Here is a 19584-nt window from a genome sequence, read left to right as displayed (position 1 = left end):
ACGTAGCCGTACCCACCACGAGTGGCCAGGTTGGGGCATTTCAGGGGGCTTCTAGTATTTGCACTGCCCTCTGCTGGCGTTTTATTTTTGTACAATTTTGACCACGTAAAATGATGGGTAGGCAGGGCTGAGGTTGACCATGAACAAGCATCATTCCTGCCTTATTTTCAGTCACCAGCAGGTCAAAGAATTCTCGCATATGGTACTTCTTATGGTGTGCATGATTGCCTTCCTAAAATACGCCTAGTGCGGGTAGCAGCGTTCCCTAAGTAATAATCGGGAGCTTTCCAGACTAAAGCATCATCTCGTAATAAAACCTTAAAAATCTTCCGGTTGTACATAGCTTTGCATTTTTCAGAGGATCGTTTGTACGGTTGATTTGGGCAGGTTCGGGTCTGGTGGTGTATTTGCAGCTCAGGTGTCCACCTCAACCAAATTCTGAAAAGATGCGTATTATTTTAATAGGAAACCATTGAATACCAATTTTCTTTTTAAATATGGGAAAATCTCATTGAGAAAAGAATTCTTTTTCCCTGCATGTAAACATGGGTATAAACATGAAATGGAGTTAGTGCCTTTTACATGTTTCTTTTCTGAATGTATTAGGAATCTTAATAATGAAGTTTCTGTTTCCTCTCAGTTAAGAAGTATGTGTGTGAAGGGATTTGGAGTATTTCTCGTGTTTGGTTTTTTTTTTTTCCTTTACTGTGAATAGTAGCAGTTCAGAAAATAATAGAAAAAACTGGAATGCTTAACTTACTTCAGGAGCAGTCATTGGCAAATCTGTACAATGTAATTTATGATTTGTTAAAATGGATTCTTCTTCTGTATTTACATATTCTAATCAGGAATATTTAAAATATCTAGCAATAGAATCAATACTCCCAAGCAACACTATTCAGTTATTACAAGCACCCATTCCTCGGTCTCAATTTCTGCGAGTGATTTTATTCCTTCCCCCCCATAAATATTGGTATTACTTTCATGAAAGTAAGCATCAAAGAGCAACTCTCTAGGTTTTTGAAAGGGTTATAATATTTGGTCTTCAGAGCATGTTTTATCTTCTGCAAAGCAGGTCTAGTTTTGGTTTGGTAGGGGGTTTGGTCTGGTTTTGTCAAACAAAGTTATAATTCTGAATCAATTTTTTTGCTGCAGTAGCAATAATGCAGGTTTCTTGAATGTTTTGTTGCTTTTGTACCCAGCATTTAACAGGCTGGATTGGCAATTGTAAGAAACTTAAGGTACACCATTTAATTTTGCAAATGGAAAGCTACCAGAGGTAGCTTTTATTTTTTCCCCTCTCTCTAAGTATGGAGTATCATATCTGAAATTATGGAGAGTATAAATGTGGAAATGTTAAATCTTTTGTTAATGGCTTCGAATTAAGCACACATTGTTGCAGATTATTTGGAGGACTTATTTAAAGTAAATATACAATTTCAAGCTCAATTATCATTTATAGTTTAACTGAACATAGTGAGATATTAGGTCTGTGAATTTGATACAGTGTTACTTCATAATTACGATGCTTTTTTACAGTAAATTTGATATAGAACAGTTGCTAAAGGAAAGCTGCTGAATAGTGTGACCAACCATTTTATGGGACACATCTGGTGCATTAGTTCAGGATGTGCACTGTAGAAGAACAGAGCCTTTTGCACAAAATGAGAAGGAAGCTAACTCCACATGTATATGTTTTGCGGACATGCGGAGAGGTTAAACAATTACGAGTTAATTGTGTAAGCTAATAGGAGGGGTGTTCATAATGTCATTTCAAAATAGCTATGGAGGAAATGGAGGAGAATTATTGTTTTAAAATCTCAAATGAATGGTTTACACCTGTTAATGTTACATTTAGAACAGCTGTTTCTTTTATTATCAGTAAACAGATGCAGAAAGTAATGGAATGTTTTAAAGCAATATGTTAATCCTGTCTTCCACTACTGAACATTCTCACAATATCATGATTAAATATTAACTGTAATGCTGCTGTCATTTGCAGTTGCAGAATTCTTCCTTATTTTTTCATCGCTTTTGTATCTGAAGTTGTAAATGTTTATCCAAAGTTATTGTAGTCTTTCATCAACCCGTCGTAAGTCTTCTTGCACATCAATAATTTTACAGATTATTTCATTGAGCTGAATTACTTAGCCACAGCAACCCTGACTTGGGTTTTGCTCCATCTATCTCTATAAGGGGAGAAGAAAACTGCTCTTGAGGGCCCAGGCTAACACACATTTCTATTGAACTCCGTGTGACGTTGGTTGGTATTATAGTCAAAGCTCTGCCAGAACATGCTCAGCTAGGCCCAGCGCTGCAAATTGGGGTAGTACCAATCAGGTGGTACGGGAGAGGTTCTTGTTTAGTGCATGGGATCTCATGTTTTATGTGAAAATAATTTTAATCTTAGGTCATTTATTTTCTGTATGTCATATGACAAATGTCTTGTGCTACTAAGGTTTTGAAATACAGAGAAGCTATGGTTCTGACAGCCTCTTAGGAAAAAATACCTCAAAATTACAGATGTGTGATTTCCCCCCACCCCATGTGTACCGGCGGGTGGGGGTAAGTATTTAAAAATTAGTGCCTAAACTGACCTGAAGTTTCCTAGAAACCAGTACCTGCCACTCAGATGCTCAAAGGTGATAGTAGCAGTTCTTTAACTGGAAAATATGTGTGTCTTAATTTTAGAATTGTAGTATCTGTAAATGTTCTAAAAATGTGGCTTTTCAATGAAATAACATGCGATTTGGAGCATTACTAACTCAGCACTCCAAGAACGGAAGCACAGAAGATTAATACTGTATGACTTGTTTGGCAGATTAGTTTTCAGGAAATGTAGAGACCAATGAATATGGCAGCTGCATTATTAAAATACTGTATTCAAGCCCAGGTCAAATTGTTCATTCACGCATGGAGTAAGTCAGCATTAATTGAATCATTACATTTTTTAGATATTTTAGATCACCGATATTTTTTGCTTCAGCACTTAAAATGCCTGTTTAAATTAAAGTGCTCACAAGGAGCAAGCATTTTGACAGAGGAACGCTGTATGAAGCGTTTGTATACAAGTGTTCACTTCTCGGGTCATTGCAGTAATCAAATTGCACAGGTAGAACTAAGGCTCTACCTTACTTCTAATGTCAAGACAGCCTATTTTTGGAGGATTTTAAAGATGCTTAGTCAGATAAAATTATCTAAGTTGATATAAAATAATAGAGAGGTAATATCTTTCCTTGTTCTTGTTAAACTGGTACTGTTTATATTACATAAATGAGAGAGTGTTCCTGACAAAAGGTAAAAGAATTTACTTTCTCAATTGAAAACACGGGGAGGGAAAAACTATCTCGTGTTTAAGTAGCTTTAAGAAGAGTCCTGTCATCTCACTTCCAGAGAATGGAAAACTCTTTTGGAGATAATTTGAGTTTATTTTATATAAAGTAGTGGTTGAAAGGCAAATGGTTTCGGCTGTGAGGAGCGGATCTAGGTATGATTCTGATCAAACTTGGCCAAATCTGACTTGTAATAAATAGATTGTTTCAAAGCAACATGCTGTTGGATTTCTGTTCTTCACTTAAAGAAGGCAGTTTGACTGTTATTTAGTCAGTTAACATTCCTGGCGTTCCCGGACAGCTTAGGTATGTATAATTTCGAAGGACAACCTGTTAGTAGTTACTAAGGCATGTGCAGCTATATATGTGTGGTTCTAGGAAAATGTTCCCTCATCAGAGGAATTCATACGGTTACTTCTCCCACAAGGTAGCCGCCTCCGTTACAAAACATTCCCTTAATTGTTGCACTTAAAGCTTCACATTCAGCTTCAAAATCCTGCTCTTCAGATCTGCTTGCCTGAGATCCCATTGCCATTTAGGAGAGCCATAACTTCTATGCTTTATTTACAACGACCTTTGAACAACTGAAAATGCTGCCAACTCCTTTAGGAAGTGTGGATTTGAAACTTCAGTTTTGGTCTATGTTTGCAGATAAGTAAATGTGATTATGCGTCAGCTATAACAGCAATAAAATGGATACTGGCCTTTTAGAATTTTAGTATTTTACTCTATTAGTGAGCTTTACTGTAGAATCTGAATACACTCTATAGTGCACCAACCACTTGTAGATTATGGAAACTGAAGAAACAGCTCAGCCTTGAGCTGGATGCCGAGGTTACAGGGAGGAAGAAACCCAAGCTCTGCAACTCAGCTCCTGCTATTGCATTTTCACTTTAATGAGCATGAACCTAATAATTAATGAGTGGGTGCGGTTAATTCTTGCCTCCTTATGAACTCTTTGTGGAGTCCTCAGGACTGTAATTTGTGACTCTATACTAATTTGAGGTGCTGAATGTTAAGCAGGTTTTTATTATTGTGTCCCATTTCTTCTGAATTTATTTGGATGCTATATAGCAAGAAAGTGCTGTATTGAATTCTTATATCATGTAAAGTAATGAAGGTTCCAAGCACCACTTGATTTTTTGGTTTGTTTGTTGGGTTTTTTTGTTTTGTTTTGTGGGTTTTTTTTCCCCCAAACCTGTGTGGATGCAGAATTAATAAGACTAAAATCAAGTCCAGGTAAGGAAAGACCTCAGTCATAAAATATGTTGCTATAATAACTGACTTACCAGTTTTCTTCTGGTTGTCAGTCCAAGTCTTTTAACTGTAGCTCAAAAATCTGGAGCAAGTATTTTGGCATAGCACAGTTAGTTGTAAGGAAGATTTAATAGCTTGTTGTGTCCTATTTCTATAAACAGAAGTCATTTAGAGTTCAGCAGATATATTTAGAATCAGCATTTGTGCTGGTAGTTACAAGCTGAATAAAATAATCTTTGAAAAGCTGAATATACAGAAGGGAATATGCAAGTTCAAGTTTACCTTGCAGCTAATTCTCTTTCAAGAGGCTATGGCATATTCACTGATACTAACCTACAAAATTGGGAATCACATTTATTGTTTTATTTACAAATCTTTTAAATAATCAGTTGAAGTGTTGTGTGCCAGCTTCATAGTTTTAAGAGAGCTTTATGATCATTGCTGTACAATAGGTCTGACCTTGCACACTTTACTGTGGCAAATTTCCTAATCTTCATAGAGGATGATTTCTCTATCTCAAGGAGCGCAATGCAAGGCCCAATAAAATGGAAACCCAGAAGTTCAGGACTGGTCTTCTCTACTTTAGGCTCTTTTGGGTCAAAATATTAATAGGAGTTTATACTGAGTAATTTGTAATCTAACCTGTGATTTGTTGACTTCAAGGTATGAGTAATATCTGGAAAATGTATGTAGAGTCTGTTTGAAGATACAAGTTTTATAGCAAATAGTAAATTAAAACCATAGTGACCTTTTGGTCTTGCTGATCATGTGCATAAAGATGTTCATCTGTTGGTCCGTACTAATCACAGTAACAGGGCTCTTGCTCAGGGGATAGCAGGCATGAGCAATACTCTCGTATGTTTGTTCTTCTACTGTGCTTTTTATTGATAAAATTTTGAAATTAAAATGTTTGGAATCACACCTTGATGCAATTTTTGCATATTTGGTTTTAGAAAGTATAGTAGTTCTTTCCCTATGAAAATAAGGTTCTTTTAGTGGGGCAAATAGAAATCGGTGCCCTAATTTAAAATTCTATTTAAATTTCTATTTATATTTCTGCCCCTGCTGCTGGCTCTGGCAATGCTGGTGTGAAGTCTGATAATTTTTACTATACCATTTCTGGTATAAACTTTGACAAACAGGAGTTTTAAAACATTGAATTGAAAATATATTATAGGTTGCACTTAAATATTTTCTTCCTCCTGTATTTTAACACATTGACAACTGTTTTGCTTTTTCCCATATTGTGTCCCTGCTTTCTGCATCAAAAAAATGTCACCCCATCATATGATCGCCCCATCACTTTACTAAAGAAGTATCTTGCAAGGGTTGCTTTGCAAACAACTAAAAACCTCATTTTATATTCTCATATCTAAACAGGATGCTTTTCAGTGTTTACCATGTTTGAATTTTGATTGTTTCAGTAAACATCAGGGAAGTTTTGGTGTAGGTGTATTTTTTTAAAAAAATGTCATTACTGAAGAGAGAAAATATGAGTATGTTTTCTCGTGTTGCTTACTGAGATTACAAAATGATACTTTACAGTGTTTACTGTTCACCCAAGCGTCAGAAATGTGAAGTTGTATACACAGATGAGAGCCATGTTATGCCTGTTTGTCCCCTCGTTAAACTGGTGTCTTGAAAAGAGGACTGGCCACATAGCTGGCTGTTGGCAGATCTGGGAACAGAACCTAACACGCCGATAGTGTTTCTCCATTTTAACTACATTGGAAGTCTACTTGTGGGGGAAAATGATATGCTGGTACCAAATGATATATATGATGTGCAACAGAAAAGATTTCCTGTTTTCAGTTTATATGACATGACCTGTGGGCTAACTGAAGAAAACATCACTGAGAAAGTGCTATATCGACATATACAAGTGTTCCTATTGATACGTTATTTTTCTAAGATTTTGCTGAGTAAAGCTATTTCCATACATAAGCGTTTTGGCCATCTGCAACTGCTTGTCAGTGAGCCTGGTTTGAGAACACTGGTCGTAATTGTAACCTCAGGAATGTGTGACCAGCTCGCGGCCAGCTGTGCATGCCCTGACTTTTCCCAGGTGTTAAGATACATGGCCACTTTTGTTCACTTTAACCAATGGGGCAAAATACAGCCCTTGTTTCTCCCCACCTTGTATTAAACCTAAAAACTGCTGGGTTTTATTGGTTTTTTAATATGTCATAGCAAAATTGTCTATGTTATTTAATTACTGTGTATACTTGACACAGTGTGCTGCATCTGTATCGTTATATATATTTAGAGAAATACAAAAAGGGTCCACAGTGTGCCATGGTCTTGCTATGAAGTAACAGTGCTGATCCTGCAAACCATACAAACGCTCTTTTTTGTTTCTTTGAAAAATATTTTACTCATGTTTCAATGGCATAGATATTTCTGCAGTTTTAGCCTCTTCAGCCAGAGTGAGTTTGGCTACATTTTCTTAACCGGTTTTATTATAATGATCCATTTCATGATGATAGGAACACTTACTAGCTGTCTTCTGCATGGGAGCCTAATTGGAACTCCTAAATCTGACCTAGAGTTGTCTGCATAAAGGTTTTTGTGTTTTGTCTTTACCTGTGTAGCATTTTCTTTACTTGTGTAGCATTTTATATATTCAAGGTGAGGCAGGAATAGCTTGAAAACAATACATATGAGCACAGGTCTCCTCTTACAGGTGTTGGAGGGGGAGAGCAGTTCTAGTAATCATTAAGACAAAATTTTCTCCGTGGCCTGTGACGCTCTGTTTAGTTGAGTAAAAAGTGGAAGCATGAGATTAACTTATGGACGTGATAATTTGCACACTGTGATTGTTATAAAGGAATACATCCACTTCTTAAGTCCCTGCTAGTTGGCTCTTAATTGCAAACAAGCTGTCATGATCTCCACATAGTGGATGTGGACAAGAAATTTGTTTGTGACTTAGACTGATTCTTTATATGGTCAAAAAGACACACACTAGCCCTAAAAGTAACCTAGCTATTCAGATCAGTTTCCATGGGATGAACTTGGACCTTCAAGCAGAGCAGGTCTGTGTCTTCTGCAAGAAGTTCTAAGTTCATGAAGTATGAATTTCTGCCTTTTATGGCCTTTCAAAAGATGTTGCACTCTTGGTTTTGGTCATCTTTGAACATAGCGAGGACACACAGATTCTAAACCAGTGCTGGGCTTTTCCTAAATGTTCAGAAGTCAATGGGGGATGAGCAGATGTGAAAACCTTGTACATGCCTAAAAGCTTTTCAAAATCTAGTTCTAGAGGACTCACAAAAGCTCCTTTAATCTTGAAAGTCTGAAAAATTAGGCTCCTAAACAGTTACTGAAAAATGTACCAGAACTGGTTTGGGGGCGGGGGGGGGAGGAGAGGATCACGCCAATCCAGTGGAAATCGATTTAAGCATAAACCTGTAGCACGACAAGTTCTCCTTTACAGCTGCAATGATATGTATGGAGCACTCTTGCATGATGGTCTTACATAAAAAGACACAATGATGTGCTTTTTCAAGGGTGTTATTGTAGTTCAAGTGCGGGCCCTGTGGATCATCTTTAAAAAGCAGTGACTGGCCACTCTTCACCAGAGCACACGGGAGAGCTGATAAGACCTGGGATAAAACTGCACAGTACAAATCACTCGTAAGTGATTTGTGCCTCTGACTGACGTCCCTCCAGTGAAGACTCCCAGATATGTACCAGCATTGCAAGATTCCTGTAACCACTGGTCTTCGGTATTTCCTGTGAAACTTAAACCTAATGTTCGAAATCTGCATCAGCACTGAAATATTCTGTCCTTTGTTTTCTGTTCGTCAAGGTGGCTTTTCTCATTAGCATAAATCACAAAGCTCCTGCAGCAGTAGCGTGTCCATATGATATACAGCATCTCTGCTGTGGGCAAGGAATATTTACAACCCAAAATGCTCCGCTTTGCTTGATTTGGAGAAGCCTTTCATTGTTTCTTCTTTCACAATTTCTTGCATCCTAATGAGTAATTTTGGTTATAAGATGGAACAAATAAGGGTTTTTAAGAGAAAATCACATAGAATACCATGATACTTTTATTATTTTGTCTGTCTGATGTGAAAAAAAAAAAATTAGCCAAAGGCAAATAAATTGTGGACATTTAGAAGTTTGAAAACAATTAAATAAAAATATCTGCAGTGTGTTACATTAGACTATGGTAAAGAAGTTAAATGGCTCTAAATTGTGTGTAACCTAGTTGAAGAAATAAGATACTTCTGTGGCGTTTGGATACATAATGTAAACAATTTCAGAGAGTATTTGGCAGTCTCTTGGAATTTGCTCCAAATGCTTTTGCTTCAATGTGAGTGAAAAGCTATGCTCCATTACAGACTCACTTGGTATTTTATTCTGGAGGAAGGAAACCTGGAAGCAAGTCTACTTTTTTTGTTGTTGCTTAAAGGTGACAGTGGAAAAAAAGTAAGATGAGCTGCATGCTTGTATTTCTTCCTACCTGCTCATCTTTCTGACTTTCATTGTTGCCTTTAACTTTGTCTTACTTAAGCAAAAAGAATTAAAATGCACGCACATATATCTGCTAGCAAAAGATTATATTAATAAGTGTAAATGGTGACACTTGTTTACTTCATATATGAAAGAAACTCATCTGTGCACATCCTTTAGTTTCCTGCTTTTTCTCAGAGGTTGCTTGTGGAGAAGGAATAGGTATTTCTGATGCTATCTGCCTATCTCTGTATCTTTATAGTATTTATTTATTATTATACCTGCTGGTGTGATCTTGAATGCTTTCTTTATGAGGACTTAGGACTCACTGGAGTAGGAAACACTTTCTTCCGGTATGGCTTTCGAAAGATCAGTAAGACTTGTTCTGATTCAGTGCGGCTTTCAATCACATTGCCTTGTGCTACATTTGCACCCGATATTAGAGACTAAGTAGTATTAATCTGCTTAGTAGCTGTGTGGAAACCGCAGAGAACAACCAGAAGTTGATTCCCCCCGCTCCCCCACTTCCTGTAGCGGCATATGAAACCAGTTGAGCAGAGCTGTTAGCCTTGCTCCTGAGGGCTAATATAAATTAAAGGTCCTGAGCACCAGGGGTTGTTAAAATTCTCATAGGGCTCTTCATAAGATGTTAACCCCCGTGGTCTGGCCAGGCTCCAAATGGGGTAATTACATTCTTCCTACCTAAATTCCCCCTGCAATTGCAATTCGATGTGCTGGTATTCCTCACTTCCTCTCCTCTGCCATGCCCCGTGGAACAGTTGTTGCATTTCATCCCAGAGGTACTTGTTTTCAGTGACTGATGGAGTGATCTGTGTGTAGAGTCTATAAAGCATTTTAAGAGCCTTTGGATGAAATGTAATTTATGATGCTAAATCTTTTTTTTTAATTATCTGCTGTTAAAAATGGACTAAGTTAATCTGAGCCCTGAATGCGTGTGAAGTGTGTGCAACAGACCTGGAACGAGACAGTATCAACAACTGTTCTCATTCCTTGTTGAACTTCTTCCTGGGGGGTTCTGGATAGAAGAAGTAACAGACCAAACTAAAAATATAGAAAGGTTTTTCTGAAGGGTTCATTACAAAAATAGGAAGAATATGAACTATGTAGTAAGGCTAATGTGATTTTTGCCTCAATTAAAGTACTTGTTAAAGTGTGTGCGTACATATATACAAATACGTAACATATATTTTTGTGTATATATAATGTTCCCTCTGCTTAGGCATTCTGTTGTAATCTTAAGAGCAGCATCTAAACACTCATGTTCTAAGTTACTCTTTTTCTACCACTTCTTACACTAGAAATGCCTTTTATTATGGAAACACTGTAATTCTTATTAAAGATATTGCATGCTACTTGGAAGTAGAGTAATTATATATAAATGTAAATGTTTCCTGTAAGCAGACAGATATGGGGTTAGCACTCAATGCTTAACAAGCTAGTACGGGAATATCTGTATGTGCCAAATATACAGATGCTTCAAGTACGGTGTTCTCTATGGGATTTGCTTATCATGTATCTGCAGGATGCCAGGGGACATATTTGTGTTAGCTTAATGTTAGTTTCTCCTTCCACTTGTGGAGTGATCCATGCTAAGCCGAACTGTACTACTCAGGAAGTATTTGTATGGACACTAACCTGAATAAACTAAACCTTCATTTCATGAAATCCCTTAGTCTGGCCTGTTTTGTGTGACAGGCCATTGCATTTCACTGGGTATTAGTGTCAACCCTAAATATTTGTTTAGGTCAGATACCTCTCTCCTAGAACATCAGCACATAGGCTACAGGTAGAAACAAAAGATCACTGTTCATCTGTGCCATAATGTCCTCGCTAATTAAGTGAGATCTCTCAAGCTGGTCTAAGCAGATGAACTACTCGCCGTGCAGCAGGGAAAGCCGACGACTTTGCAGGTGACTCGCCCAGTAGCACAAGAACTGTATTTCCAGTCTCAGATGGCAAAAAAACAACATATGACCCTACGTCAGTGAATATGATGCACTGCCTAAGCTCCTGAGGGGATTCTTAGTATTACATTCTGAGTCAGCGCAGATCTCCAAGTGTCTTGACCCCTGCCTCAGCCAGTCACTCTCTGGTGCTTCTGAGGAAGGTTAAGAAAGCAAAACCAACCAGGCAACAAAATGAAAAAAAACTCGTTTTTATGATTAAAAAAAAAAATCTCTCTTCAATGATACGTTAAGTTTGAAAGCTTGAAGCATAAAGCGTCCTTGCAAGGTCCTTCATTGTGCTTCAGTGAAAAAAGACGCTATTATGAACATAAGATATCTTTCTCTTTGACCTGTGATGAAAGCTGAAATAAATTTACTTAAATATTTGACAAATTTAGGTCAATGTGCTCTAGTGCTTGTTGCTTAGAAAGGGGCCTCTGCTAACTACATAACCACACGTTATATAATCCCATTCAGCATGGCTTTAATGGATTTTTAACTTGGAATAGAAAATTTAGTTCTGTTGCCTATGATCAGTTCAGGCATATTCTTACTTAAAAACAGTTTGCCATTTAGAATTGAAATAAGCCATTTGTATAGTTTCAGTACTGTAACCTTTAAGAATGCGCTTTTTTAATTGCAATATATAATAGTAAATATTTGCATAAAATACGGCTGTGCTATGAAGCATTTATCTTATGATCATTTATAGTTAACATTACCAATGAATGTTAAAAATACATATAGTTTGTAATTTATTACACAAGGAAATGTGTTATTTTTAATTAGTTTCTGTATAAGTATATATAAATAGGAGACCATCAGTATGAATAAAGCTAAAAGGCACCAGAGCAATGTACTTTCTCTTGCCATCAACTCTCACATGCACTCATGTCTTCTCAGCATCCTAAAGTGTGTATATTTTTTATTTGTTTGAACTTTGGCAAATCAGCGTCCTTTTATGTTTTGTACTAATGTCTGTTTCCAAGATGAGTCACAAATTCCTGGGAACTTTCATGCAGAAAAAAACCCTACATTTATTTTAATATTATAGGAACATTTCTTTTATCAAATAATATTTTCAGGTAAAAGTAGTCTGATAGAATAAGGCAGCAAAGGATTTATTTAAATGGAAGATGATTCATAGCCAGATATCGTGGAGGTGCGCACCCCATAATTCTGTGCATCTGTGGTCTTTCTAGCTTTTCTCATTTTGTATCTTTTTTTCTTTACCTGACACTGTGGTATAACTTTCAAAGTGTCTGGTTTCCATTAAGTAAGTGTCAAATTTAATTTTTCATAAATTAATACCAAAGAACAATGTATTACACTTATCTATATTTTAAATTACTTTTAATTCTGATTTTTCTTTCAGCAAATAGTGTCTGCTGTTTGCGCTCCCTCCCCCCACTGTCAGACTATATTCTTTATTATTCTCCAGTAAATTCTCTCCTTTGTTGTTTTTTTGCTGCTGCTGTTTCTTGCTTCCTCTCCCTCTGGAAAGGAGGAATGTGTTCTCTTCTGTTCATGTACGGCTTTCTCACTGTCTCTTGCTCTTTCTTTTTTGTTACCCACAACTATCTGTTGTATTTGGGTTTTGTTTTGATTTTCCCTTTTTTTAAACTCTCCATCTACAGTGTCCTTCCCCCCCTAGCACTCACTGGTCTCATGAATAACTTAAATTTAATTAAATTGCACTTTTCATTGCACTATAAATTCAGTTTTATAGGACTCAGTAGAAGCTTTCATATCTAAGGTTGAAAGAAAAAAGCTTTTTCTGTTCCACACAGTTTCCTACCTATGCCTTTTTTTTTTTTCCTCATTGATACCATTTTTCTTCTTTCTCAACTTGTCTCTTTAGCACTCCAAACTCAAAAATTCCCTTCTGTGGTTGCGTGTAATTAAAGACACAGGCTGATAACTAAATATTCTAAAATATGTATAAAATCCAGTTCAGTGGATTTGTATTAAGCTTTTTGGGGAGAAATAATTTTCAGTACTAGTGTCCTAGCCAATGTGGGAAACAGGCTTTAGAAATTTCAGAAAAAGCATTAAAGCAATTTTTCTCAGAGCCCAACCACCTCATATTTAGGAGATTGTACGGTCTACCCAGAAGAGTAGGGTATTATTGCCATTCATTGGAGTGAAACTGTAGCAGTATCTGTACATACTCCAAAAATTCATCATCGTTATGGGATGTTGTCTTCAATGACTGCTCTAAATTCCGTTTTTCTACAGCTATTTTTGTTAACTTGGTTGTGGAGACAGGTGGATATTTACACAAAAATTTTGTTGTGTTCTTGGGGAAACCAGCCATACCAGGAATATTCACTTTAATTGAAATAGAGATAAATAATTTGAGGGTGACTTACTCAAGTTTTGAAACGGTTAACGCTCTCTTAGGAGGAGATGAGGGTTAGATAAATGGTGAACAACTGGGAAGCTGGCTCTGAAGCACGTGCTCGTGAATTTGGACACTGACTAATCTGTTTTGGCTGTTGCTGGCACTGCAAATAACAGCCTAATGTAAAGCCTTCCTGTTTCTTCCCACTCTGTCATTTTAACTTCCCACCAAGGGCAAGTAGCGGCCACGGGCTGAGCCCTCAACAGCAGAAGTGGGAGCAGCCGCTTGGCCAGGGCTTCTCTCATGGCTGAGTCTGCAGCCTCCCTCTCTCCCCTGTGGCTCTTCTGGCTCTCGTGCTGATCGATGCACAGTGAAGCATGAGTTTGGGAGGGTTTTTTCTACCTTTGTCAGCTTGGAGTCAATCTGTGACATCAAATGAAGCATGTGACGGGTGAAGGGGTGTCAGCTGCAGCCATATGGCTTGCATGTGGCCAGGAGCAAAACTAGACACCTCTAACTGTTTTATGTTGCACCATCTTCCCTGTTTGCCTTGGCAGAGCTACTGGACTGAGAAAATCACCTAAAGAGAATTGCTAATATAGAGATGTTACCATTCGGGGTTATCTCATGCTGTTTTCCTATTAACTTCTCACACTATGAAGCGCTGTCAGATTTGGTATTAATTTTTTTTTCTTCCTTTTGGTTGTTTATGAAGATGATGAGCTGTATAAGTGGCTTCCTCAAAATGTTCTTGTATTTAAGTAACTTTTGTTGGTTCCCTTAGAAACTTGATCCTTTGCCTTGTCTTGGAGAGAAGTCACACTCTTTAGAATTTATCACAAATTTAGTAATATCAAGTAAAATTTCTCCACTGTTTCATCATCTTGTTCAAAAGTTACTCCAGTGCTTTTTCTCCTTTAGAGTATCTATCTGATGACCCGATGATCTAAATTTAGCCTCAATTATTTTTTTTTTTTAAAGGCAACCATAAAATGGAATTTATCCTCTACTTGCTCATCTCAGATGCCTCAACTGTCCGTTTTACCTTAGCTTAGGTTGTAGATGTATGGTAAATCACTCGGTTACCAAAGTGTTCTATGTATGCTCTCTGTTTTTTTTTTCCTGAAACACAGCAGTGGTTTGTTGTTGAGGTGTGTATCTGAAGGATAATAACTCCCTGCCTCTTGCATCTGCTTGGGCTTCCAGCTTACTTGTATCTTCAAGAAAATGTGGCAATTCTGTGTGACTAACGAAGAGCATGTTGTGGTGCTCTTGGTCACCAAGAGCTGAAGGTGTAACTTGAAATAAGTAAAAACTATGCAAAGAACCTATATATAAATGTATAGTAATGTGCACTTCATTCGTGAAATACGGAATTTCTTGTGTTGGCAGGTGTGCTGATAAAATTCTGTGTGTTAGTCCTACAGATGTAGGGTTTGATTATTTCAAACACTGCTGCCACCACCTGCCCTGTGGGTGCCCTCTTTGCCTTTGTATCCGACAACTAAACATAAGTAGCTTCAACCACATAATCTTCTCTTCCTCCAACCCACTTTTGCAGTATTTCATGTTCCAGACTGGAAAGGATATTATGGGTTGCCTTGCCCTCAGGTCAGATCATCGCCTTAGTGGTCCTGTTCTTGCCTTCATGGGCTGTTATGGCACCAAATCCCTTGTTAGCACTGCTGTCTCTCTTCGCTCTGTCCCATAAAGCATCTAAAGTAAATGTTCCCTGAAGAGCTTCTCATCTCCCATTCAGCCTGTTTTTGTTTGGGTTTTTTTGTTTTGGTTGTTTCTTCCCTTCCTGCCCCCCTCTTCTGATCAGTTTAGGTGTGGGACAGGGGACCAGCTGTCCACGCCCTTTCTGGATGCTTCGCCAACGCACCTTCCTGTGCTCCTAATGGCTGCCCTCTGGGAAGCCATATCTCCATCAGAGGCTGGGAACTTGTAAGGAGCCTCACATATCTGCTGTGTCACTGGACTCACACTGAGTAAACAGCTTACCCAGTAATAGGAGTTTTAAATTAATATAGCCTTCTGTAGCTATTGCTTCAGCTGGATGAGATAATATGGAAAGGATCTTGTGGAAAATCTCTCGTATCCTATCTTGCAAGAAGATTTAGGTATGTTCTCAAGTTTCTGTAAAAGGTAGTTTTAGACTTTCAATGTAACCAAATGATTTATGTTCTGCTTTTCCTCTCAAAGCCCATGATTTATTCTGAACCATGCTAAATTTCACGCTCTCTCTGAAAAGGTTTTTTGCAGTTCAATATAGAGAAAAATGAACTGTTTTCATTATTTCCTAGACCTTTTTCATACTCTCCATGTCTTTATGCCTGTTCCATAAAAGTAATAGGTTTTATCAATCCTGTCTTGATAAAGCCAGCCTTCATCTGTTTCAGACTCTTCTAACTATATTAAGACTAGCTATCAAATAACAAGGAACTTATTAAAGCCCTGTTCCTCTGAGGCTTAGACCGTCCCTGCTGTTTCCCTAGGAACTACAGCAGTTCCTTTGATTTTGGGTTTATGGTTTGTTGTTGGTATTCTTTTTTCCCAGGTATTGCTGTTTAGAGTTAGATTCATACATTAATTTCTTTTACTTGTTGATGCAGAGTTGCAGAAAGGGTTGGTAGCCTGCTCTCCTCATTCTTCAAGTAACAGCACTTTTCTGTCTTGAAGCTCAATGTAGAACACCGTTGAATCACATAGATGAGAGGAACACCTATTCCAAGAAAATCTGATCGCAGGCATATAGCAAATATGCAGCTTGCATGGATCTGTGTGGGCAAAACATTTTCAAGCTCTATTCCTCTCTAAGTATAAATTTTTTATCACATTCCTTAAGAATGGGAGACAGTCTGACAAATTAAGGGAAAATACATTGATCGCAGCTGCTATGTGGTGACTGGAATTGATCAGAATCTCGGTATGGTGAAATTCATACGTTTTCCTTACGGTCCTATTTGCTCCTCAAATGATCTCCTATATTTTTTGGTTTTAGCAGTGATGTCAGTATCTTGGATTAAGTTCAGCAAAGGAACTATATTAATATTACATTTTCCCAGTAGTTCCTTACATCATATCATGGCTCCAAAATAAGTAAATATTGTCATTTTGTTTGGTTTGTGCTTTTGGTTTCAATTCCCAAGTTGTGTAACTCTTTCAAAATTATTCAAGCCTGATTCAAACTCCTAGAGCAACTGTAATACTAAAAATGGGAAGAGGGACTGGTCAGTATTTGCATAAATAAAAATGCTGCTCGTCTCCTTGCTTGTACTTGGAAGGATGCTTGCGTAAGTTATTGAAGCTGAGGAGTAAGATCAGCAGCAAATGATGATCTTTAGTGATGTAGTTTCTGTTGGGAAGGAGCACCTAAGAGAAGGTTGTTTATTTGACATAGGTTGGCAGGCGGGTGACTTCAAAGGTCTTCAAGGGAATGTTGAATGAATGCATATAAGGATTTCTCTAAATCACAGAGGATTGGATGCAATCCTGGTTTTTTCCTGGATGCAGGAAAATAAAATGGCAAGTGCCTTTGGGGTTCCCTGTCATTTCACAAGTAAAGATTTAAGCTTGGTTGTAAGGGGGCACCGAAGCAGTCATACAGGAAAGCGACTCTTGCGTGAATGTATTTAATCAGATGTAGAGTCAAGGTAATGATGAATAATGACTAAATACATTTGTAAACAGGTGCAAAACATTTTTTTTCCCCTGCCTGGATTGCTGCCACGGTTATGTGATAGCTTAATATTTCAGCTAGAACTACAGCTGGAAAGGCAATGATATTGAATGATTTTCATTATCCATTCTGTGCTGCTGAAATGGACGTAGCCATGTAAAATAATACTAAAATAAATTCATAAAATAGATTTTGCAAAAAGCTTTACAAAAAGGAATTTTAAAAATTATTTTTTTTGTGAATACGTTTACATTTGTGGAAACTGTTTGTAAGAGTTCTGGGCTGCTGATTTAGGTTTACAAGTAGTTTTTTAAACCTCTATCACTTAAAGTCCTGAGCTACAGCTATAAAAGGCCTTACCCCAAACTTGCTGCTGCTCTGTGATGTGGCAGGTGGCCTTTGAAAACGGACCACTCTCTGGGCCAGTCCAGTATCAGCTTGTGAATTTTTTCCAGTATTACTGTTATAGCACTAGGACTCTGTTGGGGATGCTCAATAAACGTGCAGCAGAACTGCAATCCCTAATCTAGGACAATTAGGGATAGTTGCTAGGCTTGTGCTAATTAAAACATTAGCAGAACTTGTTTTCAAATGCATTTCTTGGATTCACTGGGGTCATGCTACAGGTGTCTAGAAACACAGTCAATTTTGATGCGATCACAGCGTTGACTTAGCTTCTTGCTGTCACTGCCTTACATTCAGAGCATCTAATTTCACACATGTAACATCTATCTGTCTTATAAAATCCTGCACAGTAGGGACTGTAATATTCCTGAGGCAAGAAAGCAAAAGCATCACTAGCTAACTGAGGATTGTTATTTTTAATTCAGTACAGCATGCATAAACAAACTTGAATAGGACCACTTGGTTTAAAAGTCTAAGTAGAGAGAGTCCTTAATAATAAATATTTCTTCTAGCCTTGTATTTCTGAACTTGGAAAATATATGAATGTGCCATTACTAAATATACAATGTAGTTTAGCTTTCCACCAATGTTTTTAGTTTCCCAGCTGTTTCTAAATGTTTGGTTCAACATATAACAATGTGAACATATAAACATTGTCTTTTTAACGCAGTATATTGTTGTCTTGTTTCCGAGTTGTCTTTCATCTTGAAAGGTATAATGTCAATACCGAGAAAGCAGGATTCCAAAATGACCAATTATCCAGGGATTTAGAAAGCTCTAGTTAATTTTGTAAAGAAAAATTAATCCAAAAATCTTATGTTAACAGATATAATTTATTACGTTGGAAAATCTATTCTGTATTTTAAATTGGACTACTGCTGGATTCAGAAGGATGAAAAACAATGCTTGAAGTATATCGGATTATTCATGGCCCATAGGGGAACTGTGCACTACGGCAAAGTAGGTGTCTCCTTTCACTAGCAAGGCTTTCCTTACAGGAGCAGGATTCAGACGGACACATGGATGCCTGCAGAATCCTAAAAATCTCTGCTTCTTGCTACTCTACGTCCTTTTTCAACAACCTTTTGACAAGATGAGGCAAAATCATATTTACTCGAGTTCTCTACCTGCATAACAAAATTGCAATCTCTTTCAAGCAATTTTATTCTGGGAAACCGAAGCTTTTTGTTTATAAAGTAAAAAGTCTTCCCCACACACCCCCTCATTCATTAATGCACAGGGTATAGCGATAAAATCACAGAAACTTCTTCCAAGTTAACCGTATTCAAGTAATTTCAGTACCTACCCCATTCATGAAGCCTGGGAGGCGTCACAGCGGTGGTGGCCTTGTGGTGGAAGCTGTAGGGGTGTCTCAATTTCCCAACCCTGCACTGCCCAGATCAGGGGAGTTCCCTGGGTCGTGGCTCTCCCAGGGCAACCATGGTAGATAGTAAATGAAGAAAAGCTAAAAGCAGCAGATCACTGTACAGCCCATTGGAGCTCAACATAAAACAAATTGTGGGTGTTATTGCAGACAGGCAAGAATTACCAAGCAGTGTACTAAGGTCCTAGAGGAAGGCTAAGAAGCCAGCAACGTGGCTGGCAGGGGGGTAACCAAACCCAAACTGTGTTGCATGGCTCCTCTTTTTGTAGGTCATGGGGATGATGAAGATGATGTGTTATCCATCCTTGTCCCATCAAGGAATGATTCATAGTTTCTACGTATTTGCCTTTTCTTCTGTATGTTACATTTGACAGTAATTTTTCCAGAACTAAAGTGCATTTTTGTCCTAAAAACAAGTGTGCATCTGCAGAGGTTATTCTGGAATAGCCCTTTGGTAATGTTTTGTTCTGAAGGAGCATCTGCAATTTGTTGTCCTGACAAGTAGCACTAAGTCTCTGCTATTAGTAAGCCACTTGTGGCAATGTACTTGAAGCAATGGGTTGTTGGTTGGTTGTTTGGTTTTTGGTTTTTTTTTTAATTGCTTGATAGTATTTTAGCTGTAGGGGTGGAAATTGAATTTCCAATTGTCTATAGGTTAGTGATTATTTGGTGACAAACAGCTTTAGAAAAACAGACGGATTGTAAAATCTTTGGTGCTCTATGCTATGAGATTAGGTGTAAACAGCATTCCT

Source organism: Phalacrocorax aristotelis, chromosome 5 (genome assembly GCF_949628215.1).
Source record: "Phalacrocorax aristotelis chromosome 5, bGulAri2.1, whole genome shotgun sequence".
NCBI classification, from domain to species: domain Eukaryota; kingdom Metazoa; phylum Chordata; class Aves; order Suliformes; family Phalacrocoracidae; genus Phalacrocorax; species Phalacrocorax aristotelis.
Note: the sequence above shows the minus strand (reverse complement) of the source record.